Raw genomic sequence first — 9,418 nt, 5'->3', positions numbered from 1 at the left:
ACTGACTCTTGAATAGTACCTAATGCTTTTTTGCTTGCGTTGCACTTTATTCTCATTATACGCTGTGATTTTGCAGAAAGATCAAGCAGTTTATGATTCTTATTACGGTCTCATTTCGCTGCTATGTGAAACAGTTTCTTCGCACTCGTGCGTTTTCCTTCTAGTGTTTTCCTGTTCTTTAAAGCCGACATTTCCTTTGTAAATAAAGTATTCTTGTATTAGAAACATTTTGGTCATTCTCCATATCACCGTCTTCATGGGCTTCAATACCGTCGTAATCTCTCGGAGTAGGTGGAGAAGTGTCCTCATATATAGCATTTTCAGTTTAAATGAAACCATTTTCAAATTAAGCGAAACCTTTTTCAAATAAAATGAAACTTTTTTAATTTTAATCGAAACCTTTTTCAAATTAAATGAAACCTTTTTCAGATTCAGTGAAACTTTATTCAAATTAAATGAGACCTTTTTCAGATTCAATGAAACTTTATTCAAATTAAATGAAACTTTTTTCAAATTAAATGAAACTTTATTCAAATGAAATGAAACTGTTACGTGTTGCTCTCCCGTCAAGGCATGTTGAATACAGTGTTGCCGTTTCGGCCCAATTGGACCAAAATTGGTAGTTTCATTTCTTAAAATAAGGCTTTGGTAGGTTGGTTGGTTTGTTGTGATTTTCGAGGGGTTTTGGTAACTAGGCAAATCATATAATTTATTCATTTTATAAAACTTCAAATATCTCTGTTTTCGGGAGTANTGAGTGGCAACATACATACATATATACATTTTCTTCATATGCATAGCGGTTGAGAAACCAGTTTTGATATTTTAAAGACAAAATCGCAATTCACGCAGCTTTTGGTGGCCCAAATTACAGAAGAGTAAACAACAGACTTCTGCGTATGTAATGCTGTGCGTTGGTTAACAGCTTACACGCGAAGCTCATTTATAGCATTTTCAGTTTAAATGAAACCATTTTCAAATTAAGCGAAACCATTTTCAAATTAAATGAAACCTTTTTCATGTTAAGCGAAACCTTTTTCAAATTAAAAGAAACCTTTTTCAGATTCAGTGAACCTTTATTCAAATTGAATGAGACCTTTTTCAGATTCAATGAAACTTTATTCAAGTTAAATGAAACTTTTTTCAAATTAAATGAAACTTTATTCAAATGAAATGAAACTTCTTTTTTGGATTACTTTGAATTATCTGTTACGTGTTGCTCNATCGTCCGTTAAAGTCCCATGTTACAATCTGTCTAAATATGTTGGAGGAATCCTAAAAACATTAACCAGTGAAAATTATAATATAATAAACACTTTCAACCTAAAAGATAAACTGACGAATATATATGTGTGTAAAGAAGAAGTTTTAGTGTCTTTTGATGTCGTTTCTTTGTTCACTAATATATCTACAACCCTAGCTGTGAGAATTATAATGAAAAACTGGGAGAAACTACAAAAGGTGACGAACATTCCAAAAAGCAAATTTCAAAATATTCTGGACTTTTGTCTTAAAGACAACAATTATTTTATGTGCAATAATAAGCTATACACACAAACCTTTGGAATGCCAATGGGCAACCCCCTTTCACCAATAATTGCTGACATCGTGATGGACGATTTACTCGAAAATACAATTTCAGAGCTCAAAAAACTTAATATTAACATTAAATTTATAACAAAATATGTAGATGACATCTTCGCAATAGTCAAACGTAATGACGCTAATATTATCCTCCAACATCTGAACAAATACCACAACAAACTTCAATTCACCATGGAAATGGAAGAAAACTCAAGCATCCCTTTTCTAGACGCGCGTATACATAGAAGCGAAAATCGCCTTCTTCTGGACTGGTATTGCAAGCCTACATCTTCTGGTCGCCTGATAAATTTCTTCTCTTCGCAACCAACGAAATACAAAATAAATACCGCGAAAAACCTCATAAACAAAATATTAACAATAAGCCACAAACAATTCCATGAAGCAAACATTGAAAAAATTAAGAAGATCCTAAAAAGCAACAACTACCCTGAACATTTAATACACAACTTAATAAAACAAAAAATAATGCAAACAAACAATCATCAAAAGAGAATCTTAAGCACAGATGCAATGAACACAACAAAAAGATACCACAGTGTCACATACATTCCAAAGCTGACCGAAAACTTCGGCCGCGACTTTGCAAAACAACAAAACATAACACTTGCATACAAATCTAATTACACATTATCCACAGTTTTTACAAAAACAAAATGCTCAATAGATGCTCAACAACAAAGTAACGTAGTTTATGAAATTAAATGTAATGGTAAGGAGAACGAAGAATGCGGAAAGGTGTACATAGGAACAACTAAGCGAGCCCTAGGCACGCGATTAAGCGAACATGAAACAGATATAAAAAAACAAAAAACTAGTACAGCACTTTCACAACACATACGAACTACTGGGCACTCAGCAGATTTAGCAAACACAAAAATTATCGACATAGAAAAACGAGAAAAAACCAGATACACATTAGAAAGCTTAAGGATCTTACAAAAAAGGGGAAACACAATAAACAAAAAAGAAGACACCGATGACATTTCTGCCGCCTACTTGTTATGCTTATAGAACTCAAATTTAGTTTTAGTTTAGACAAAGCTACCACAGAAGGTGGTATGGATTAAAGTAGATTTAGTTAATTTAATGACGAATTTTATGTGAGTATTTTTTGTGTTCAATATCTCAGATGTTCTTTTGCAATTTTTTATATGTACTTATGTATATGTATGTGNGTATATGTACTTATGGATATGTATGTGTATTTGTTCCTTTACTTACTATCATATATATATGTATGTATTTATATTTTTGTAACAGATAATAAAATAAACACGCCCCTGAAGATGCTAAGAAGATTAGCGAAACGTTGGGCCGTAAGTGAAATAACNTTCCGCAATAGTCAAACGTAATGACGCTAATATTATTCTCCAACATCTGAACAAATACCACAACAAACTTCAATTCACCATGGAAATGGAAGAAAACTCAAGCATCCCTTTTCTAGACGCGCGTATACATAGAAGCGAAAATNGAAATGAAACTTCTTTTTTGGATTACTTTGAATTATCTATTACGTGTTGCTCACCCTTAAACTGGCTACACACGACGAACATCTGCGCACACATGCGCGGCTTGACGTGCGTGTTTGTCGTTTGTAGGGCGGTTCACGAGCATGCTCGTAAAAAATAAAAAAAATTGTGATTTTCAGCGAGCATGCTCGTCGTTTGTAGCGTGATTTGCGAGCATCGCATTGGAAACAAAAACAACAACCTCATTTTGTGTTGATGCTTGAAGTGTGCACATCGGCGGATAAATGCATCCAAGCCATGTTGGTTAATTGAATTTTTGATAAATGAGGCTAAATTACTATAAGTATATGTATGTACATACATACAAGTAAAATATAAATAAATTTAAGTAACACATGCATAAAAAAGCTAAGTTAAAAGCATCTTTGCTAATCATCTTTACGCTACCACGACAAAATCACATATGAGCCGCTCGCCGTCTGTAGCAAACGACAGCGAGCATGTTGGCGCATATGTGCGCGCAGATGCTCCTCGTGTGCAGCCAGTTTTACGGTCAAGGCATGTTGAATACAGTGTTGCCGTTTCGGTCCAATTGGACCAAAATTGGTAGTTTCATTTCTTAAAATAAGGCTTTGGTAGGTTGATTGGTTTGTTGTGATTTTCGAGGGGTTTTGGTAACTAGGCAAATCATATAATTTATTCATTTTATAAAACTTCAAATATCTCTGTTTTCGGGAGTACATGTAAGGGATGATGTGAAAAGGAAAAGAGAAATGGGACATGTCAAAATTGTTCTTGAAGCGAAGTTGAATGTTGGCGTGATTAGACTGTGCTCTAATCCCTAGAGTTTGTTTAAGTTAGAAGAAAATAATTAGACAATTGTTATGCAAATGCCAAATTTTAAATTTCGCTTAAGCGAGTGAGTGAGAAGGGAGAGTATTTGTACTTTATTTCCCTCTTCTCCCTTAAGAAAATAATAGTTGACAGCTTTGAATTCGTGTAGCAACAGTAAAAATATTCTCCCAGTTAAACATCATAATCGGCGTTATCGACTCCCTGATATAAGTATGGCGTCGATAACGTCGATAACGATGTGTAATTGGGAGTTAAGGCTCTGTTACGTACGTGTTTTTACGTAGAAATCAAAAACCAACAGACTTCTACGTATGTAATGCTGTGCTTTGGGTAACAGCTTACCCGCGAAGCTCATTTAACAGATTCCTTATGTGACAACTCTCAAGCAATGCCAAGTATGCATAACAGAGCCTTTAGTGTTAGCCAGACATGGTGCAAACGGCTCTTAATAGGTTAAGTTGATTTCCTGTTCCTTAATTTAAAAATGTTTGATACTTAATTTGAATGAAGCTTCATTTGACTTGAAAAAAGTTTAATTTGGTTTGAATAAAGTTTCATTGAATCTGAAAAAAGTCTCATTTAATTTGAATAAAGTTTCATTGAATCCGAAAAAGGTTTCATTTAATTTGAAAAAGGTTTCGCTTCATCTGAAAAAGGTTTCAATTAATTTGAAAAAGGTTTCGCTTAACCTGAAAAAGGTTTCATTTAATTTGAAAAAAGTTTCATTTAAACTGAAAATGCTATATTCTCTCCTGCGGTACATCTCTGCGCGGAACATTTCTCGATGTGGATGGAGTTGCGTCATCATAATTTCTCCCCTGCGGCACTCCAAACTGTTTGGCGTTTCTTATACCACCAACGCAATCATTAAGGCACACAAGGGCAGCAACTCTTCTTCCATAGATGTTTAAGGAATTTCCCTATTTGCTCCTCCACCAGTCGCATGTAGCTCTTTTTTTTATGCGCGAGTCTTTTCTTCATGATACAAATATTTAAAGGTAAAACCGCTCGCTCAATTCGTCGGCCATCATTTATTTTTTGGAGTTTGTCTACTTTATAAAATTAAAATTTTGAGAGCAACTCAAATGCCAAATAAAAGTAAAACAAAAAACAAATAGATGAAAATATTAAAATTTTCTTTTATTTGAGACTGAAAATGAGAGATTGAAAATTTTAAAACATTTTTGTATTGTTAGCAAACTTCAAAAATGTTCAGGCTGCCTCTCAGCGGTTTACCTTCAAATTTTTGTATCATGATTTTCTTCATCGCCGATTTATAGTTCGACAAACCCTGTGGTTCAAACTTAGTAACGAATATTTTCAATCAGTGGCGCACAGTGGGACGTCTCCATATAAGCTGCGGCTAAAAGTAGTAACCGTACTAGAAATTCGCTGAAATTACGTTCGGCACTTAGAAATGAAGAAATGTGGAAAATGGCAAAATTCAACGCGCTACCACGCCCACAGCTCTTGTGGGCGGAAATAGTAAATGTTATCCGATTTTGATGAAATTCAGAGCATGTGCTGGTTTTAACGAGAAAAGCATAAATCTGAAAGATAATATATATAATAATAAAGAATTTATTATTATGGCGCCCCACCTTCAATAAAACTTTTTTGGCTCCACGTACTAAATTTTATGAATTTCGGAGAAAATGAACAGGCACATTTATTTTTTTCTAAAGAGGTTTTTGTCATTTTTAAAATAACTTCTTCACTTTAAAAACATTTACAATATCTGCATGCTAAATTATGTGCACGATATGTATTTACACTGAAACTTTCAATTTTACCTGCATTTTATACAACAAAAGCTGAGCTAAGGCCAGCAGGACTCTTGCCATCGAAAACGGATCTCGTCCAGAGAAGCGTCCATTTTTGGCTGAATGTTGAATGTGATTATTAGATTGGCGAGTCATTAATATCTACATCTTCTTCCATTTCCATTTTATATTGCATATGATTTATTTTATGTACAAACCAGAGTCATTCCCTTCAGATCTACAATAAAAATTCAATAAATTTTACAGGAGGTGGGTCTAAAAAAGGAAGAATAGAAGCTGAACTCGCAGTTCCTCGCAGCTGGATCTATTTGAGATATGACACGCATAGTTAATGTTAACTTGTCCGAAGTATAATTTAGCTCGCTTCCTAGGTCCTTTTTAAATATCCATTTTTAAATTAAGCACTCGAAAAATTTTATACCCACAAATGGAATTTCAAAGTAAACTATTTTATACATTTCAAAAGATTTATGAAAATTTAAAGTTATGCTTGACCACAGATATATTCAAAAACTGCTCATCAATCAGATTAGCTTTTTATATATGCGCACAAGTGGAAAAATTAATTTAAATTACTTGCGACAAAATCGAATTTTTTCTTACCAATTTATTTATTTCGCATTGTTCCTACTTTAAACTCATGTCATGATTGCAAATATGCATTTTTATCAAAAATTCTTTTTGGTTTGGGTTAGCTGGATGTGTTGCTAGATATCTGCGTAATTACTTTTTCAGAATTCGCTGACCCGTTTTTACCACTTTTGGCCGCTGTAGTCCCATTGTGTGGCGTAGCCAGGATTTGGCTTAGGGGGGGAGAAAAAAAATTCCATCGAAAACTTAAATCTGTGACACTGAATGGCTAGAGGCGTCGCCTGAGTGCATTCTTTCATATATTTAAAGGGTGAACACACCAAAACTGCGACACTTTGGGAAGCTTATAGCTTACCCAAAATGAATTCGATATTTTGAAATTCAAATACCATAAGCTGACCACATGGCCTTAGTTGGACGTAGAAGAAAATTCATTTGAATTTGATTCCTAGTTGAGTTAAAAATGGCAACCGAGTTAGAAACGAGACAAACCATTTTGCACGAGTTTATAAATGATCCGGCCTTAAGTACATGTAAAATTGCTAAAAAATTAAAGATTGCACTATTAGACAGTTTTCAGGGTTTTAATCGGTACAAATAAGGCCTGGCAGTTACGAGAAAACCAGGGAGCGGGGGTTAGCATGGTCAAAGTGATAAAAACAGTGCTCGGANAGATTGGCGAGTCATTAATATCTACATCTTCTTCCATTTCCATTTTATATTGCATATGATTTATTTTATGTACAAACCAGAGTCATTCCCTTCAGATCTACAATAAAAATTCAATAAATTTTACAGGAGGTGGGTCTAAAAAAGGAAGAATAGAAGCTGAACTCGCAGTTCCTCGCAGCTGGATCTATTTGAGATATGACACGCATAGTTAATGTTAACTTGTCCGAAGTATAATTTAGCTCGCTTCCTAGGTCCTTTTTAAATATCCATTTTTAAATTAAGCACTCGAAAAATTTTATACCCACAAATGGAATTTCAAAGTAAACTATTTTATACATTTCAAAAGATTTATGAAAATTTAAAGTTATGCTTGACCACAGATATATTCAAAAACTGCTCATCAATCAGATTAGCTTTTTATATATGCGCACAAGTGGAAAAATTAATTTAAATTACTTGCGACAAAATCGAATTTTTTCTTACCAATTTATTTATTTCGCATTGTTCCTACTTTAAACTCATGTCATGATTGCAAATATGCATTTTTATCAAAAATTCTTTTTGGTTTGGGTTAGCTGGATGTGTTGCTAGATATCTGCGTAATTACTTTTTCAGAATTCGCTGACCCGTTTTTACCACTTTTGGCCGCTGTAGTCCCATTGTGTGGCGTAGCCAGGATTTGGCTTAGGGGGGGGAGAAAAAAAATTCCATCGAAAACTTAAATCTGTGACACTGAATGGCTAGAGGCGTCGCCTGAGTGCATTCTTTCATATATTTAAAGGGTGAACACACCAAAACTGCGACACTTTGGGAAGCTTATAGCTTACCCAAAATGAATTCGATATTTTGAAATTCAAATACCATAAGCTGACCACATGGCCTTAGTTGGACGTAGAAGAAAATTCATTTGAATTTGATTCCTAGTTGAGTTAAAAATGGCAACCGAGTTAGAAACGAGACAAACCATTTTGCACGAGTTTATAAATGATCCGGCCTTAAGTACATGTAAAATTGCTAAAAAATTAAAGATTGCACTATTAGACAGTTTTCAGGGTTTTAATCGGTACAAATAAGGCCTGGCAGTTACGAGAAAACCAGGGAGCGGGGGTTAGCATGGTCAAAGTGATAAAAACAGTGCTCGGAGAGTCCTTAGTGCGTTTTGGCGAAATCCGAAGATTTTGTCGCGTTATGTTGCAAACCCCGTACGCAGATCGCAGTTTTTCGTACAAAAGGTAAAGCGGAAAGCTTCATTGAGATGTTCTACAGCTCAAACAGCGCCAGACCGAGGCGCAAAGTAGAATGTTACAGCGAAATCCCGCATTCGGAAGTTGTATGAATTCTAAATTAAAAAATACAACTGCATTGTTATGGACTACGAAACCTACTGCTATAAAAATTCAAAATATATTGCAGGTCAAGATTTTTATACTGGTGCAAGTCGTCAAGATGCCCCTGAAAGTTGTAAGCTGAAAATGAAGTCCAAATTACCAAAAAAAAAAAACACATGGTTTGGCAAGCTATTTGATCCTGTGGCCGTAAGAGCAGCCCTTTTTCCCATCCGGGACAATGAATGATCAAGTTTATCGGGATGAGTGCCTCAAAAGGCGTCTTCTGTCATTTATCAACAGATAAGGAGTAGGCCACTGTTCTAGGCGGACATGGCAACCTGCCACTATGCCAAGGACACATTGCCGTGGTATAATGCAAATAACATCAATCTTGTACCTCACGACTGCAATCCACCCAATAGCCCAGAGCCACGTCCTATTGGGGAATATTGGTCAATTGTCAAAGAAATCTTGCAGAAAACAGTTGAAACAATGAAAAATATTGAAGAGTGCAAAACAAAGTAGTTGTGCGCATCGCGTAAAGTCGATGATGCAGTCGTGCAGAACATGATGGCGCGTGTGCGATGAAAATACCGATCACTTGCACATGGAGCAAATAATAACTAATATTTTAACATTTTAATAACATCTAAACTTCCAAGTTATATAATACAAGAAAAAATAATTTCAAAGCCTCATAGTTTGTTTCTGGTAGTAATTTCTAAGTGTCGCAGTTTTGGTGTGTTCACCCTTTATGTATGTGCCAGTTTTACCGTTATATCTGTGGTCATAAGCAATAACCGCCTAAGTCGAAAAACCTGAATTCGAGAAAAAACGTCTTTAACATTCCGATTGTAATGTTAAACTTATAAGGAAACCAAAATATGTTCGTCTATAACTTTTTAAATAGCCTAGGTGGCAAGATGGGGATTTCACGTACACATGGAATAGTAGTTGCAGAATACGATAGCATATATAACTCAATTCTTTCTTAAGTCGACTTAGGCGGTTATTGCTTGTGACCACNTGGCTAGAGGCGTCGCCTGAGTGCATTCTTTCATATATTTAAAGGGTGAACACACCAAAACTGCGACACTTTGGGAAGCTTATA

This window comes from Rhagoletis zephyria, unplaced genomic scaffold (assembly GCF_001687245.7).
Source record: "Rhagoletis zephyria isolate East Lansing unplaced genomic scaffold, Rhagoletis_zephyria_1.1 Rzeph_scaffold_00264, whole genome shotgun sequence".
Classification (NCBI taxonomy): Eukaryota; Metazoa; Arthropoda; class Insecta; order Diptera; family Tephritidae; genus Rhagoletis; species Rhagoletis zephyria.
Note: the sequence above shows the minus strand (reverse complement) of the source record.